Here is a 17,382-nt window from a genome sequence, read left to right as displayed (position 1 = left end):
GAGAGGGCATCTCATGGTTCCAAATATGGATTTACATGTGAGGGTTCCCTTGGGGCTCTGTTGGTCAGGGACTAGAAGCTGTAAAGGCTCTCAGAGCATGATGCCTAGCACACATGTTTAATACTCTATTGTCATACATTACAAGTCAGAGGTTTCTGATCATCATCGTTGTAAGGCTAAACAAAGTTTGACAATTTACTTGTAATATCCCTCCAGACTGAGAAGCCCTGGGTGACTTTGTTCGACCCTTGGATGTTTCTCCTTGTAGTTTTAATTACCAGATTGATGCCCAATGTGATAGGCCTCACATTAATTAAAAGACCGATGTCCAAGGAGATAAGGGTGAGGGTGCACACAAGCTATTCTTTGGGAAAAGAGTGACAATGAAAGGAACAATGGGAAAAAATAAATTAGGAAGACACTGCAAAATAGTATTTATAATGCTTATTAAGAACATGGGTCACATCTTAGTTTCAAAATTTTTCACTCTGTGTGTATTCTTGTACCATCTCCAGGCAGTGGTCACCAAAGTGGAAAGAATAAGAGAGACACTACCAAAGGCTCTCAGTTTCAGTGCCCCCTTGGGAGTGAGAGGCAGGCATGAAGACAACGCATTCAACATGTGGGAGAAGAGAATGGGAAGGAAGGAAGAGGTTAGCCTTCCATCTCCCTCTGTATATGCTGTCCTTATCTAGGACATTGAGGAAATCTATACGATACTCCCAATAGCACCATTATTCTCAGGGACTCTGTAGACATTAGTATTATGGAGGAAAATTACTCTCCTCAGGGGAGTTATTTCTGTTCACTCATTGAGCATGACTAACAGAAAAGTTATATAAAGCATATTACCAGTTAAGCTAAAGCTGCTTAATTCCCCTTGGCCATTAGACATCTGCCTTTTTGGCATTAAATAATCTGCTAATAGTTGGAAAGCACATGACTCTTTGAAAAAAGAGTAGGTCTTTCAGATTTCCCCACCATAAAAACATTAATATAGTACTCCGTATGAAGTGGATGCTAAAAATTAATACTAAAAACAAAAGTCTGAACACTTAAAGGTCAGATACATACTAAGACCTAAGACACACGTCAGAAGTACTGGGAGCTTCATAGTCATAATCCCAGTCATTCTTCTGTAACTCAGTGAAGTAGTCAGTATCATGTTCCCATTTAATGTATGAGCACATGCAGCTTGCAGGATGTGGAGACATAGTTTGAATACAATTCCATGGCCCAAGTTCTTAAACCCAATGCAAGAACATAGGCTTCATGATCAAGAAAAGGTTTTAAAGTGACTAGTTGGGGCCCAGCCAAGATGTCTTTGAATACCAAAATAAGGACTCTGTATTTTATTCTCTAGAATTTGGGAAAGATTGAGAATTTTGAGCAAAGATGCGGCATCATTACAATTACAAAGGAGCAGGCACCTGGTGGCTCAGTTAGCTGAGTATCAGCCTTTGATTTCCGCTCAGGGCACAATCTCATGGGTTGTGGGACCAAGCCCTGCCCCCCATGTTGGGCTCCATGCTCAGTGAATGTCTGCTTGAAGATTCTCTCCCTCCACCCCTCACCCCCATTCATACATGCTTGCTCTCTCTTGCTCTCTCACTCTCTTTCAAATAAATAAATCTTAAAAAAAAAAAAAAAGAAAACAATGATGCTGTAGGAGGATTAATGTGACTGAAGTACACAGAAGAGACTGAAGAGGAAGAAAAGATATTCAAAACCATATTATATCTACCATTTATTAGGCACCGATTACATACCAGGCATATGTTATCTAAGTCAATGAATGATCTAAGGCCTGGAATAGAGAAAAAAGGGGGGGGGGGGCGGTGAAAGGATTTAAGCTAAATGGACAAGTATAGAGAATATACAGTAATTAAAATCAGTGGATTCAGCAATTGATCAGCAATGAGAATCAGAGTGGGGTACCCATCAAGCTCTCTAATAGATTTGCAATAGCTCATCCCTCTTAACTGTAGCATCGAGAAAAGGGCAATTAAGGCAAGATTGAAAAGCACTAGGAAAACAGGACACCAAGCCGTGAAATAATCAGCCCTATTTCCTGTCAAAGCCCACCACACAACGAAACCAGTGTTGTGGGTCCGCCTCAGATAGATCTATTTCATAGCCTCAGTCAGCTTCATTCACAACAAAGGAGCATAGTCTACACTTCCACCAGCAGCAAACAACATTTACTGAGAGCTCACATTGTGGGTAGCCCCAAACCTGTTGCTGTGTATCTATTCTAATAAAATACCCAGTAGCAAGTAGCACATCTTCATTGTGGAAAAAAAAGTACATATACTTAATAATTTATATAGCACCATGAGAATATCTGTATAAAACTTCAGAGCTCACCTCAAATTCCCTCAAAGAGATCCTTTTTTCTTGGATCTGCACATGAATTTCGTAGCACTGGGGCTTTGAACAAAAAATGTTCAAAATTCCAAAACCTCATGAATAACTTTGATGTGAAAGATTTTTGAAGCCCACTGAGCTGAACATATTAAAGATTTCATTTACTATTTCCATTTTAGGGTTGATCCTAATTTACTAGAAATGCTAGCATGAGGTTAGTCTCTAGAAATTAAACTAAATTCGACGCTGATTGTTTTCTTTGCCCACCCCACCCTCAGTACCACCTCTTCCTGCTCTAACAGAGCACCTTCCTTCCCCAAGTGTTTCCAAGGCTTAAAAGTATACACAACAAAATGCATTTCAAGTGAGAAATGAACTCTGAATTAAGGCCTGGAAGAACAGATGCCTTTGATGAGGGATGCAGGGTTGTATACTGGTTATGGGAGGCAGTGAGTTTTTTGGCTTGATTAGAAAGAAGAGCAATGGGGGGAAAAGGGAATGAAAAGGAAATGTTTCTATTTAGTTATGAAGTATTATTTATTAACTATATATTAAGTTATTATTTATTATTAATTAATTATTTGATTGAGTTATTTAATTATTTAAGTTATTATTGAGTTATTACTTGTTATATATTATACATAATATATATCATATTATATTATATTATATATAACTATACATTAAGTATTATTTATTAGCTATATATTATTAACTATACTCCACAGGTGAACACTTAGTAATTATACATCATCTTTGGGGCCTGTATGACCCGTTCATGATTTGGGAGACATCAAAAATTGGTTCTACAATGCAATGCCTTTTGTGTGGTTATACCAGCTAGATGATTTTACAGAGGGGAAAGATCAGCTGAGAAAAAGCACAGGTATGGAATATAAAAATGCTTGAGTGATGACACTTAACAGTGGTATCTAAACACCCAGTGTTTTAGTGTATCTAAACAACCCACTGACTTGTGAGTAAAGCTGCAGCTGTGTCAGGTACTAGATATACAAATTAAAACAAGATAATCTTTTCCTTCAAGGGGCTTATGGTTTTATCCATGAATAGTGGGTGGTGGGAGGGACAAGTAAACAAATCTTTTAATATGGTACTATAAAGGGGTATGTGTTAGCGAAGCAGACAAAAGGGATCTAAAGTCACATTCAGGGTATCAGGACATTTCCCAGGAGAGATGTTCAATTCAAGTTTTAAGGGACCAAAGCAATCAAAGAATTGGGGACAAGCAGGCAAAGCATAGGGGTGAGCTTCCTGGTTTTGAGGACTACTAATATCTTGAAATAATATAAACCCAACTACTCAAAGGCTTTCTAAACTCTAACAATGGCTCTCACTTTGAAGATTTTGGGATAAACCCCATCACCACCAGTGCCACCTTCAAGAGAATCCAAGAACACTTCCAAAAACTGTCACAAGAGCATAGGGGCTCTGCTTACTGATTAGTCCAAAGGAAAATACTCCCTTTCACAACCATTCTCCATTAAACACTTTCCATTTTTCTTTACAGCACGTATCACATTCTGTACCTCTTTCACTTACTTATTCTTGAACTATGCCCACCAGAATGCATGTACAAAAAAGCGAGGACTGAGCATATCTTGTTTACCTCTATATCCCCAATGTCTAGAACAGCCCCTGTTATATACAAGCTGCCCCAGAGATGCTTGTCAAATAAATGGATGGTTGCCTTCTGTACCCGCTGGAACAAAGGTTAGGAACATCTGGTGTACTTCTGCCCTGACATTTCTAGTAGCAGATTAATAGACCACATTCCTTGATTTTAGTGAATACCAAGTCATAAAACAACATCAAGGCATGTATTCTGTCACATTACAAGTTCATCGCAAGTATTTAACAAAATATAATCATTGTAAAATATAATCGTTGTCACCGTGTTAAATAGTTTTATGATCGCTAACTACAAATCCTGTGCAAATAATTTAAGTCTCAGTTGATGAGCTTTGTTCATAAAGATGTATTTTATACATTTACCTGTCTTACACTAGAACAAACAATGCAAAGAAAAACCAACTCCATTTTTCAAGTATTTGTTGAGTAGTTACTATGCAGCAAAGCTTTTGGATAAAAGGATTTAGTAATTATTCCATGATTTAAGGGCTGTACGTAAAGTCAATCTGTATCTTTTGAGAAGACTCAATAAAATGTTTTTTTTTTTTCACCTATAGACTGGACTCATGATACAAGAATGGATTAGAACTCAAGCTACAAAATACTCAATTCTGAATTATCTCCAAGTAGGACATGTCATTTCAGTCATGATCACAGTATCAAAAATTCTAAACATGATTAAAATCTATCAAGGTTCACAGCAGGCCAGATCTTGGTATAGACAGCATCTGTGTTATCCTCATTACTTGTCCAGGGGTGGGTAGGTGCTACCACCATCTCTGCTTCACTTTTACAAGACTGGGGCATAGAAAAGTTTGTTCGGCAAAGTCAGAGCTTCCCAATATCAGGGTCTGTAAATATCTGATCATGGAGCTTAAGTTTTTAGTCATTACATCTCTATGTAATGACAAAATTGTACCATACTCATGTTTTTCTTCTCAAACAAACCAAAAAAACTCATTTAGTTTTGTACCTCATTGGTTTTTAATTCATATTAATATCTTTTATTAAGAGAAGGTTATGTTGGAGCACCTGGGTGGCACAGTGGGTTAAACATCTGACTCTTGGTTTCAGGTCAGGTTGTGATCTCAGGGTCATGAGATGGAGCCTTGCCTCAGGCTCCGCACTTACTGTGGACTGTGCTTGAGATTCTCTCCCACTCTCCCTCTGCCCACCCCCTGCTCATGCATGTGCATCCTTGCTCTCTCTCTCTCTCTCTCTCTCTAATAAATCTTAAAAAAGAAAAAGAGAGAGACGCTTGTCTGCCTACTTTATCATAGACTTAAATGCCCGAAGAATCCTTGCAAATTCATTTGATATTGAGCTGGAATTCTGCTTTCATTTTTCAGGTTCCTGTGGGCACCTCTGAAGACACAGTGAAAATAAAAATGACAGACATCACAGGGCCCTGATTGTGTCTCAAAGCAATTAACGATCAAAGTCCTACTTACACTCTTCTCTCGACTTTTCTTAGCCAGCACATACTAACATACTTACATCACATTATGAGTGAGTTAAATTGAGACAGTGGATTGTGTTGTTTCTTCTAGTTTTTGAGCCATCCTTTCAGATTAGGTGAAAACACTGTTAAGCCACTTAATGCTTTCTCTCATTTTTCCCCTCCTCCCAACCTCTAGTGATACATCATAAGAAAACTAACTTAAAGTGACAGATCAATAATCCCCAACTGATCTGGCTTTGATCTAAAACCTACTTCTTAAAAAGGCCTTTGTGCAAAGTGAAGTGTTCAAAGACATCGGCCCACACAGACCTTTGTTCAATGGCAGCCCTGCCTCTCAACCATCTGTATGTCCTTAGACACACTGGTTATTCTTCACAGTCCTCAATTTTTCCTATTTAAAAAATAAATAAATAAAATAAAAATAATTCTCCTTCTGTTAAAACAAACAAACAAAAACAAGGTGTGCTGATATCTACTCCTCAACTTTTTTTTTTTTTTTCTCTAATTAAAGAAAAGGCAAGCAGAGTGTTGGCCATGAGATAGGCATCTACCAGAGTAATACACTATGATGGCACAGCCAAGAACAAACCTAACATGAATCTTTAGGGTACAACTTCCATCATCCTTTACCCTAGCCCACCTGAACTACTACTGGACAGAGCAAAGGAGGTTGAGGCCCCAGTGAAATTAGGTCTTTTCCTGACCAACTCTGATCTCTCCTATATTCACCATAGCAGTTCCAGCTGTAAGACTTAGTCTCCTTACTCCTATCTTCTTGATTTTACTCCTATCTTCTAAATCTGACCAGAGGACAAGACCAGAGAGCATATCAAAAGAAAGCTCTTTTGCTTGAGCTTTGAACCAACCATCACCCATCCATCCACCCACTTGGATTCATTCATTCTTGGCACTCAAGAGTTGTATCCAACAGTGATGAAGGATAGATAGCCAAATCTTTGTACTGCTCCAATAAGCTACTTGACTACTGAGTGATTAATGGGGAGCAGTGCCAAATCTGGGTACCAAGATTCCTAGAATCCCCAACATTCCTCATGGGTACAGCACATTCAAAAACCACCCAGGAAATATTTGTATCCTGTTTACTCAGAGGGTGATAACTTGATTGCGTGTGTGTGTGTGTGTGTGTGTGTGTGTGCGTGGCATTAGGAGATAAGCGATCAGTCCTATGAGTTCCTTTATTAACAAAAAAGAAAAAGAAACTTTGAACAAATCTTATGAAGAGCTTATTAGGAGAAAAAGAAAAAAAAAATCTCCCGGTGGGTACAGCCCATGTGGAAACAAACTAGAAAAAAAAAAATACTAAAACATTTTAAATCAGCTGTTCTTACATGTTTCAAATAATTCCTGTCCATTTCTTTTAATCATACTCTCCTTTCAAAAAAGTTAGCCAACAGTGCTATCTCTACTGCAACAGGGAACATTATCTGGTATTGAAGCCTCTACTGAAATTAGCAGTGATGGTGTATTAGAAAGAGGTTAGTGACTGGGCCTTATTTATTTACATCCAAATATAAAACACTGTTTGGGCTCCTCAGCAGTATGGCCACAAACTCTCCATCTCTGCTTCCAGATCCAAAATACAGCATCAAAATGTGATTCAAATCTAAAGGCACGAATAACAGGGGGGCCAGATGACTGCACTAAGGTCAGGAGACAGAGGTTTTGCTTACAAATCAACACTAGGTTTTAAGTAGTGACAATCTTTCTCTGCATGGCCACATTAATTTTGTTAGCTGTGTGGTCTCCAGTGGTTGCCTTTTTATGAACCAAATAACTCATTTAAAAATTTATATTTTATATATTTTTACATTTTTAATCCAAGTAATCATCTAGGAGACAAACATGCTTCCCCAAAATACACTCACACAACCATACCCAGATGCCCTTGAACTAATACTAACTAGGAAAACGTTGATGCTAACCATCCCAAGTTCACTAACCCATGTGTTATGGTAAGCTGCGTTTCCCCTGGAAAGACTTCAGTGTTTCACTCAAGCTGGTCCCACCTGCTCTGTGTTCTTAGAGCAGTTTCAGTTGGAGTTTCAGTATGTGAAGAGTTACCAAAAAAGATGAAAATATTGAAGTCTAACGTTACTCATCCTAAGCTGATGCCTATCAAAATGTCTCACTCTGTTCCATGCTACAAAGATCTTCCAGTCAGAAATTCCACAAAACACCAAATTCTACCCAAAACACCCTCAGAATTCTAATAAGTTGATCTATTATACAATTTGATTTCATCTACCTCGTAGCCCTAGTTTTTAATATGCTGTATGCTATACAGTAGAAGCTTATGCTGTGCTCATTGAATGAACAAATGGTAACCTTGCTTGAGAGTCTCCCCTCTTCCTTTGCCCCTCTCCTCCCAATCTCTCTCTCAAGTAAATACATAAATCTTTTATATACAAAAACTATAATACAGTCACTTTACATCACCAATATATAGAGCAACTTAAAACGTTATGAATTAAGCAAAAATGATAAATAAAATTCTACTAGGTATTTCCTCACTACCTCTTCATTTCTGCCCCAGGGTCTTGGCTCACACTCTTGCTCTGAATGAAAGGAGTTTCCTCCTGCTTCTGCCTTCTCTGATGCAACTCAAAGCCAACTTTTCCACAAGTTTTCTCTGCTTATTCTAGCTTTTGCTGAACCTTTTTTTCTCAATCTGTTTGCTTTCATGAGGTCCTTATACACTTATTGATCTTTTTAGTTCAGTATTTTCTCTGGTCCTGTCTACTTCATTATTCTCCAACCTAAGAGAAGTTTAAGTAACTACTCAAAAAACAAAAGGACTAGAAGCAAGAAAGGATGAGAGGGAGGACAAAGGTAATGTAACCTTTCTTTCATTTTGTTTTTATACGAGCACCCTGCAGCTACTTAATAAAACCACCTACTTGAGGTGATAAATTACTTGCAAATTATATCAACCCTAAATTGCTTCTCAAAGTTTCTAGCTGATGACGGCAGCAATGTTTTATGGAGATTTAAACAAGGTGATTTGGCAAAGGAGCTCAACTCACATTCGTGCATCCCTGAAATGACAGTTTTGGTGGCAGAGACTGAGAAATGAGGTAAATGTCCCAAATACATCACTTGTCACTTTGTGTACTTGTGCTGCCTGAGTTAGCGGCAACATAAAATGTTTAATGGTCAAAGATATTTAACCTTCATTACTGCTTGGGGGATCATTTGCCAATATTGTTATAAGGCTAAAGAAAAAAAACAAAACAGTTCCATGCAGATGGCTTCTGATCACAGCGCTCAGTAAGCTTTTGTTGTTTCGTTTAATGCCATGTCAAAATACCCCAGGGAGAAAAGAGGGGCGAGAAATGAACACTTCATTCTCTCTCACGTGCACATACATATATCCGGCCTCTTTCTCCAAGGCACCAGCCTAGTAAAAATGACCTTTTTGATTCCACTGAACCTAAGCTGAACACCATCACATGACATCTTTGTTTTAAAATGAAATGCAGTCACTGTGTCAGTAAAACATAAGCATGATGATATTTAGGAATCAAAGAGCACAAAGACTTGTCCAGCTCTTGCCCTGGCTTCTGCCTTTTTGGCACATTTCCTCCTACTGAACCAGTATCCAGCTATGTCTCAGGTTAAAGGATTGAGTTGCGAGAGCTGGACTGAGACCGGTTCAAGGATACATGGCTATCTTTTTAAAAGTCTTTATCAACAAAACATTTACAACACTTTGGATTTCCTGGAAGCCCTTCAAGGGTAAACAGCTGGCTTCATCAGAAACTGTGTGGCTCATGGATGGAAGAGGTGGTTTTTCACGCTTGGGCATCTTGTGTGAAAACAGGTAAATCCCCAGGGAAAGCACCTGTCTGATACGGCACAGATCCCCGGGGAGCAGCTTTATAAACCGAAGCGGAAAGCTCTGTTTCTGTACAGGGCTGTTCCAGCTGATAGGGCTTTGCGGAAAGGCAGCTGAAACTCCAGAAATGTCCACAGTTCACAAATGTAGGTTCTAAATTGCTTAGTTGCACCAACCCTTTGCAATTCACTCAATTAATAAATATTTTAGAATATCTACTACTACAGCCATTCATTTTGTTAGACACTCGAGCAATGCCGTGGGTATCAAAAAACACAAAATCTCTGCTTATAAGGTTACATCCTGGCAGAGGAAGTAAACATACAGATCAGGTTCTTCTACATTATTTTAAGTGCTCTAAAGGAAACACACGGGGTATGAGAGAGTATAAAACATGGCATGAAGGGGGCGCCTGGTTTGGCTCAGTGGGTTAAGCTGCTGCCTTCGGCTCAGGTCATGATCTCAGGCTCCTGGGATCGAGTCTCTGCTCAGCAGGGAGCCTGCTTCCCTCTCTCTCTCTGCCTACCTCTCGGTCTACTTGTGATCTCTCTCTGTCAAATAAATAAATAAATTCTTTAAAAAAAAAAAAATGGCATGAAGAAAGGCTCCATTAGACTGATCCAAAATGTTCTTTACGGGGATCTGAGGGGAGTACCTTTCAACAGTGACCTGAAGAATGAGAATTCATGAGAGATACAGATACGGGAATAAAGCAGAACATGGAACTAGGATCGGACAGGGCTAAGGTAAGAGCATGTGCACAGATTTGAAGACCTTAAAGAAGTCATGAGAGAAGAGAATGACCACTTACAGAGTTAGACAGGGACCATATAGATCATGTTAAGGATAGTAGATTTCCACCCGTTGGAGCTCTGAGAAATAATGGGTGGTTCTCTGATAACAGATGATTTTCAGCACTTTTTTCGTGTGCTTTGTGATCATTCATATTTATTCTTCTGTTAAGTGTACACTTAAGGCATTTGTCATTTTACTGGTAATTTTTAAGACTTCTTCATATATTCTAGATAAGAGTGTTTTGTTGGATTGGTTTATTTGTTCCCATTTTGTAGCCTGTCTACCATTTTCTTAATGGTGTCTTTGATGAACATTCATCTTGAAGTATGTCAAATTTATAAACTTTGTAATTTGTGGCTAATGATTTTTTCCTGTAAGTAGAATCTATAGCCACCCGAATGTCATCAACGTATTCTCCCCTGCTTTCTTGTAAGTAGTTTTATAGCTTATAGTTTCTAGCTTCTAAGTTTAGATATATGGTCCATTGAAAAATAATTTTTTTGTATATGGAATATGGTTGAGCTCAAATTTTTATTTTCCCCTACATTCCTGTTATCCAGTCATGATGCCATGATTTGTTTAAAAACAAAACAAAACAAAAAGTCCAACAAACACAAAAAACCTTTGTAGTTCCCACTAAATTCACTTGGCACCTCAATCATGCTTCAACCATATGTAGTCCTCTTTGTTACTGTACTGTTTCTTTGATCTGACCACCTTTATGATAATAACGCACTGTATGAATCAACGGATCTTTATCACATGTCTTGAAATCAGAAATTTCTCTAACTTCTTTCTTCTTCTGTAAGACAGTTCTGACTATTCGATATACTTTGTGTTTCTATATACATTTTAGAACCAGTTTGTCAATTTCTAAAAATCTTGCTTGTGTGTGTGTGTATTTTTTAAAGATTTTATTTATTTATTTGACAGAGATCACAAGCAGGCAGAGAGGCAGGCAGAGAGAGAGGAGGAAGCAGGCTCCCTGCCAAGCAGAGAGCCTGATGCTGGGCTCGATCCCAGGACTCTGGGATCATGACCTGAGCAGAAGACAGAGGCTTTAACCCACTAAGCCATCCAGGCGCCCCCAAAATCTTGCTTGTGTTTTGACTGAGATTAAATTAATACCACAGATCAATTTGGGGAAAATGAACATCTTGGTAACATTAAGTCTTTCAATCCATGAACAGAAAATAACTAATTACTTGTCTGCTTTTGTTTCTGTCAAAATTTTTTATTGTATGATATTTCTAGGCATATAATTGTATTATATTTATTTCTAAGTATATAACTTTGATGTAATCATAAAATTTTAAATTTATTTCCCAATTATTTTATGCTACCATAGTGAATACCATATTTTTATCTATTGATCTTGCATTCTGTGACTTCTCTAAATTCTCTTCTCATTACTAAAAATTTTTGTACATTTCATAGGATTATCTATGTATATAATCATTTCAGCTGTGAATTAGGAGTTTTTTTTCTTTTTCTTATCTTTAAAGCTTTTATTTCTATTGCTTTTTTTTTTTCTTTTTCTTTTTCTTGTCTTTAAAGCTTTTATTTCTATTGCTGTCTGGAAGTTGTCTAGGACTTCCAGACAGTGCTGCATATCAGAGATCAGACCTGATATTCTTGCTTTGTTCCAAGTCTTAGAGGAAAATCATTCAATGTTTTACTATTAATTATGAAGCTAACTAGAGATTTTTCAAAGATTTTCTTTGTCAGACTGACAAAGTCTCCTTGGATATTTTTTGTGTATTTTAGTCTGCCCAGATAATTTTTAACATGAATTAATAATGGATTTTGTCAAATGTTTTTCTTGTATCAACTGAGGTACTCATATGACTTGACCCGTTTTTTATGTTAAACTGGTAAATTGCATTCAGAGTTTTTTGAATGTTAAAAAGAACAACTCTGCATTCCTGAAAAAAATTGTTCTTAGTTACGATAATTTTAATAAATTGTGCTTAGTTATGATAGTTTTAATACATCACTGCATTTAATATGCTCATATTTTGTTAAAGACTTTTGGCCCTTTTTTCATGAGTGATACTAGCATTGCACCATCTATTTTGTTTTGGTGTTAGAATTACACAGAATTGATAAAACAAGTAGAGAAGTGTTCCTCCTCCCCCCGATTTCTAAAACTATTTGAGTAAGACTGGTATTATTTCCCTTAAAATTTTAAAAGAATTCACTAGTGGAGCCACCCTGTACCTCAAGTTTTCTTGCTAGGAAGGCTTTTTTTTTTTTAAGGGAAATAATATTTGCTTTTGTCTTTGTTGTTTTTTAATCCAGTGACTTTGTCAGATACCAGGTCTACTTGCGGTTTCTATATCTTCTTGCATCAATTTTTTAAAAAACTGTCATTTTCAAAGAATTTGTCCATTTCATCTGAATTTTCAATCTGCATGAAGCTGTTCATAATGTTCCCCTTTCCTTCTAATGTCTCCAGAATATAAGCATGTGAAACAGCAAATTTCCCTCTAACCATATAGAATACACACACACACACACATACACACACAATTTCTTGTGATTTTGTGACTCATGAGTTATTTCAAAGATCTTGCTTAATTTCCCACTAATTGAGAATTTTCTACCTATCTTATTTTTGATGATTTCTATTTTATTACTGTTGTAACCTAAAACACACACTACATAATTTCAGTCATGTACAATTTGTTGGGAGTTGGCTGTAGCCCCATATAATCTATCTTGGTGAATAATCCATATATATTTGAAAAAAAAACTGTACTCAACAGTTTTGGAGTACAGTGTTCATAAATGTCAAATAGGTCAAAACATTAGTAGCATTAGAATGATTAATACTGCTCCTGACCTGAAGTGCTCTAGTTCATTTTGTTCACTTTTTTTTTCTCCAAATGCTCCCCTGTGGATCATCTTCAAACTTTGTTTTTGTTACGTTCAGTCTCTGTCAAGATCTTCAAATTAATTTTTCATTTCTCCTAACAAACATTTTATTTCTACCATTTCTATTTGGTACTTTTTTATAATTTATTACTCTGCTTAAATTCTCAGTCTGTTCACACATTTTCTCCACATTTTCCATTATGCTTTTTCACATATTTATCTTAGTTATTTTGAAGTCCTCATCTGTCTGTAATTCCAATCACCTGAGTCACTTCTGTGTCTGCCTCTACTGATGCTTTCCTTTCTTGACCATGTTTCACATTTTCTTGTCTCTTTGTGTGTATTTTTTTTTAAATTTAATGCTGAATATTGCGTGTAGAAGAACAATGGTAAGTAAATCAAGCAGTATTACAAAATGTCATGCTCCTTCTTTTGTCAGGTAGCTTATCTGTGACTGATTGAAATTTGACTTTTATTACAGCCTTCCTAAGATTCAGTTCACCCTTGCCTTCACAAGTAACAGGCTATCCTCTATCATTTCAGGGTTCCTAGAGAGTTTTCTTAACTTTCTCTCCCTGCGTCCAGATTTAGGCAAATCAACAAATCTATCTCTACATTCCTGCCCCACCTGGCCTTTAGCAACCACCAGCTTATGAAGGAGGACAGTGCCTTAAAGCGTCATCTCTAAACTACCTCAAGAGGACAATGAGAATTCAGCAGAGAACATTCAGGGAGTCTAGGCAACCCACCAGAAATTTTTTCTTTTTCTGCAATGTTTATTCCTTCTCGATGGAAATGAGGGAGATAATTTACACTTTCCCAAGTAACACCTGAAAATTTTACCATCTAAGACACTGCTTTGCGATCAGTAGACATCATGCATCTATTTGTTTATTCCAGTTGAGTGTTAATGTAATTGGAATCGGTAGAGAGAAAGCGGACAGTTGTCAGATCTCATCAATTTACACTACAGCCCAATTAGGGGTATACCAACAGACAACGCATCCAGAAATTGTAGCACAGGTGAACCCACACATCCACGTTCTTCCCTGTATAAAAGCCTTTCTCGTATTTTAAAATAAATATACACAGAATATCAGGAGTTCCCTGGGGAACAGTGTATTCTCCTACACGCATTCTTCATTTTGATACTGAGACGGAGGTCAGCAAGTTAATTGAAATTTACAATATGCTGATGTGAACATCAATGAAGCCTGACAAGTCTCTAACTTTATTAACTCTTTTGCATCTTTTGTATTTGGTCATTGGCAACATAATTCATTGTTCCTCCTATTTTTCTTGAGAGATCCAGGAAACCCACCTCAAATTTTCTAATAATAATGTTTTAACAAAAGGGTACCATTGTCATTTATTTTTGAAGAGTAACTACTACAGTGCATAAGTATTTTAAGGGGGGATGACACTAAATAGCAGATCCCTTGGTCCCTATGCCAAGAGATTTTGATTTAGGGTACAGGCGAAGCTCAGGATTCAATGTGAAGACTGAAGCAAGCCCTACTGGAAGCAATGCCTTATAGTTAAGTCCCAAATTTACAAATTTACGGAGTCCAAATGATTCATTACACCCTGGTAAGGGGATGTTCAAGGTCTTTACCTCCCCTCTTTCCTCTTACATTATTCTGCCCTCAGTACTCCAGCTACCCTGTCACTCAATGTCTACAGAACTCCGTGTTCTTTTCTGCCTTTACGCAATGACATCTGCTGTTTCTTCTTCTCAGAACCCCCTATTTTTTCTCCGATCAACTCCTTCTCATCCCTGGCTCTCAGCTTAAATGTTTCTCTAATGTTTAAGTAGGCCTCCTTTCTCTAAACCACCCTCTCACCTCAGTGAGTCATTTCTTTTAAAACTTGTACTTCTTCACGGCTATTTTTAGAATTGTAAATATGTATCCGTTTTGTTTTTTTTAATTTTATTTTTTATAAACATATAATATCTTTTTATCCCCAGGGGTACAGGTCTGTGAATCGCCGGGTTTACACACTTCACAGCACTCACCATAGCACATACCCTCCCCAATGTCCATAATCCCACCCCCCCAACCCCCCTCCCCCCATTAACCCTCAGTTTGTTTTGTGAGATTAAGAGTCACTTATGGTTTGTCTCCCTCCCAATCCCATCTTGTTTCATTTACTATTAACTCACTGATTTTCTCACTAGTGGTATAAATGTAGCACGGATATTAAGCTTCTGGTTATGTTCACAAATGCTACATACAGACTCTCAGGGGTTTACCCAAAACAGGCACTCAGTAACTACTCATGGACTGCCCAACACCTAAGGGATGCAAAAAGGAGCCATGCCAACCATTAAACCTGTGTCCTTCTACATTGCTTGTTTGGGTTTTTTCTTGTTGTTTTTGTTGTTGTTTTGTCCAGCTATCATTCCTCCTCTTTTGAGAACAGATCCCCCAGTTTGACTCCATCCATGTGGTTACTGTGGATGCCATCCTGTCGATTTGACTCTAATAACCTCTCCACCTGGCCACTGTTGGCTAATCTAAGCACAGAGAACCATAGCTCTTGTACAAGAGTTCAGGATTTGAGTGATTAGGTCAGGTTCATCTGGATAATCCAATATAATCTTATTTCAAGGTCCTTAACCTTAATCACCTCTGCAAAGTCCCCTGTGCCAGGAAAGAGAACATATTCACAGGTTCCAGAGATAAGTACATAGACATCTTTGAAGACCATCATTCTTCTTGCCACACTTAATGTCCTTGAAACAAATTCCCTTGTGTACCTCAACTACATCAGGCTGAATTTCTGTAATAAAAAGAGTCCTCTCCAAAAGCCCTCTTGTGTTTTCTGTCTAGATTAGTAGCTATAAAATTCCTAGGTAGAAACCCAGAGGTTTCTTCAATGTCATATGTTCCTAACATACATATCCTGATATTAACTTAGTCCTACACAATTTACCCCTAAAATAGACTAACTGAACTTTTTTCCCTTTTTTTTTGCCAGTGTCCTAGTTTAGTTTAAATTTCTTTCTTGCTGTATTACAACAGCCTTCAGCCTGGATTCCTTGCCTATAATTTCTTCATGTTCCCAGCCACTCTTCTCACTGCTAATAGTGTTATCTTTCACTACAGATCATATAAATACATAATGCTACAAATTAAAAAAAAAAATCACTTGATGGTTCTTAAGTCTTTAAATTCAGTACAAACTTCCATAAAATGATATAATTTAATCTATGGTATATTCACTTTTGTTCTGCAGGCTTCTTCTCCCATCCCTCCCACATTCTGAATTACCATAAATACTGAATATATATTTGTGGGGGAAAATGCTCGTTTCATCCATCATTCATTTATCCCTGCTGTTTGTCAGGTACTATGAAGGTAGAAAGTCAAGAAAGTATCCTCTAGGCAAATTTAATAAAAAGTTATGGTATGGAAGGAATTCAAAAAATAGCAGAGAGATGGTATACCATAGAGGACACAATCAGCATCCTAGGTTGAAGAAGAGTGTGATAATTAGACACATAAAAATTGTTTTTATTAAAATGTATTCATTCCTTGATTCAAATAACTTCAGAATATTTACTACCATTCCACATTTTTAGGATACTGTGATTAAAAAAAAAAAAAAAAGTTCTTGTCCTCAAAACTGTATATTCTAGTGGAGAATGGAGAAAATAGACAACCAATGAAAAACATGCAATTTCAGATAGAGTTACTGTAATGAAGAAAAAAAAGAGGGTAAGGGGTTAGTGCAGGTGTGGGCTGGAAGCTGCTTCAGACTGGGTTATAGGGGCTGTCTCTGAAGAAGTGATGTTTAATAACACATCAGAATGATCAAACAAACAAACAAACAACACCCTACAATGTGAAAGCCTACGAGAAGAGAACTCAAAGGTAGAGACTAGCTGTGCAAAAGCCTGGTTTGGGAAATAAACTTGGTTGATTTGACAAAGAGGGACTAGGTCAATGTAGCTAGAACAAAGAAAGCAGGAAAAAAATGAAGTAAGAGAAGAAAGAAAATACAAATTCATGATAGCCCTGTTCACTGTGACAGATTCTGAATAGTATTCTAAGCGCAAAAGGAAGGTATGTGGAGATTTTCATCAGGAAACATTCAACTTAATTTGTGTTTTCCAAATCTCACTTGGTCTGCTATGGAGGGAATGGATTTTAGGAGAATGCTGCAGAGGCTGTAGTAAGAGTGCAGGCATGAAGGAATTACTGGTTGTGAAAAGGAAGGTGACATGAAACAGGAGGAACAAACACTGGATTTGACCCATGTTGAGTACTGAGTGACCACTCTTAAGGAATGCAGTATAAAGACAAAATGGAAGAGGTCTAAGGACTGAGCCTCAGGTAGCACCCCAGGGTGGCTTAAAACTTGGGCTCTA

This window comes from Enhydra lutris, unplaced genomic scaffold (genome assembly GCF_002288905.1).
Source record: "Enhydra lutris kenyoni isolate GAN:26980312 unplaced genomic scaffold, ASM228890v2 scaffoldscaffold50, whole genome shotgun sequence".
In the NCBI taxonomy this organism is placed as follows: domain Eukaryota; kingdom Metazoa; phylum Chordata; class Mammalia; order Carnivora; family Mustelidae; genus Enhydra; species Enhydra lutris.
The sequence above is the reverse complement of the archived record's forward strand: the minus strand, read 5'-3'. Positions refer to the sequence as shown.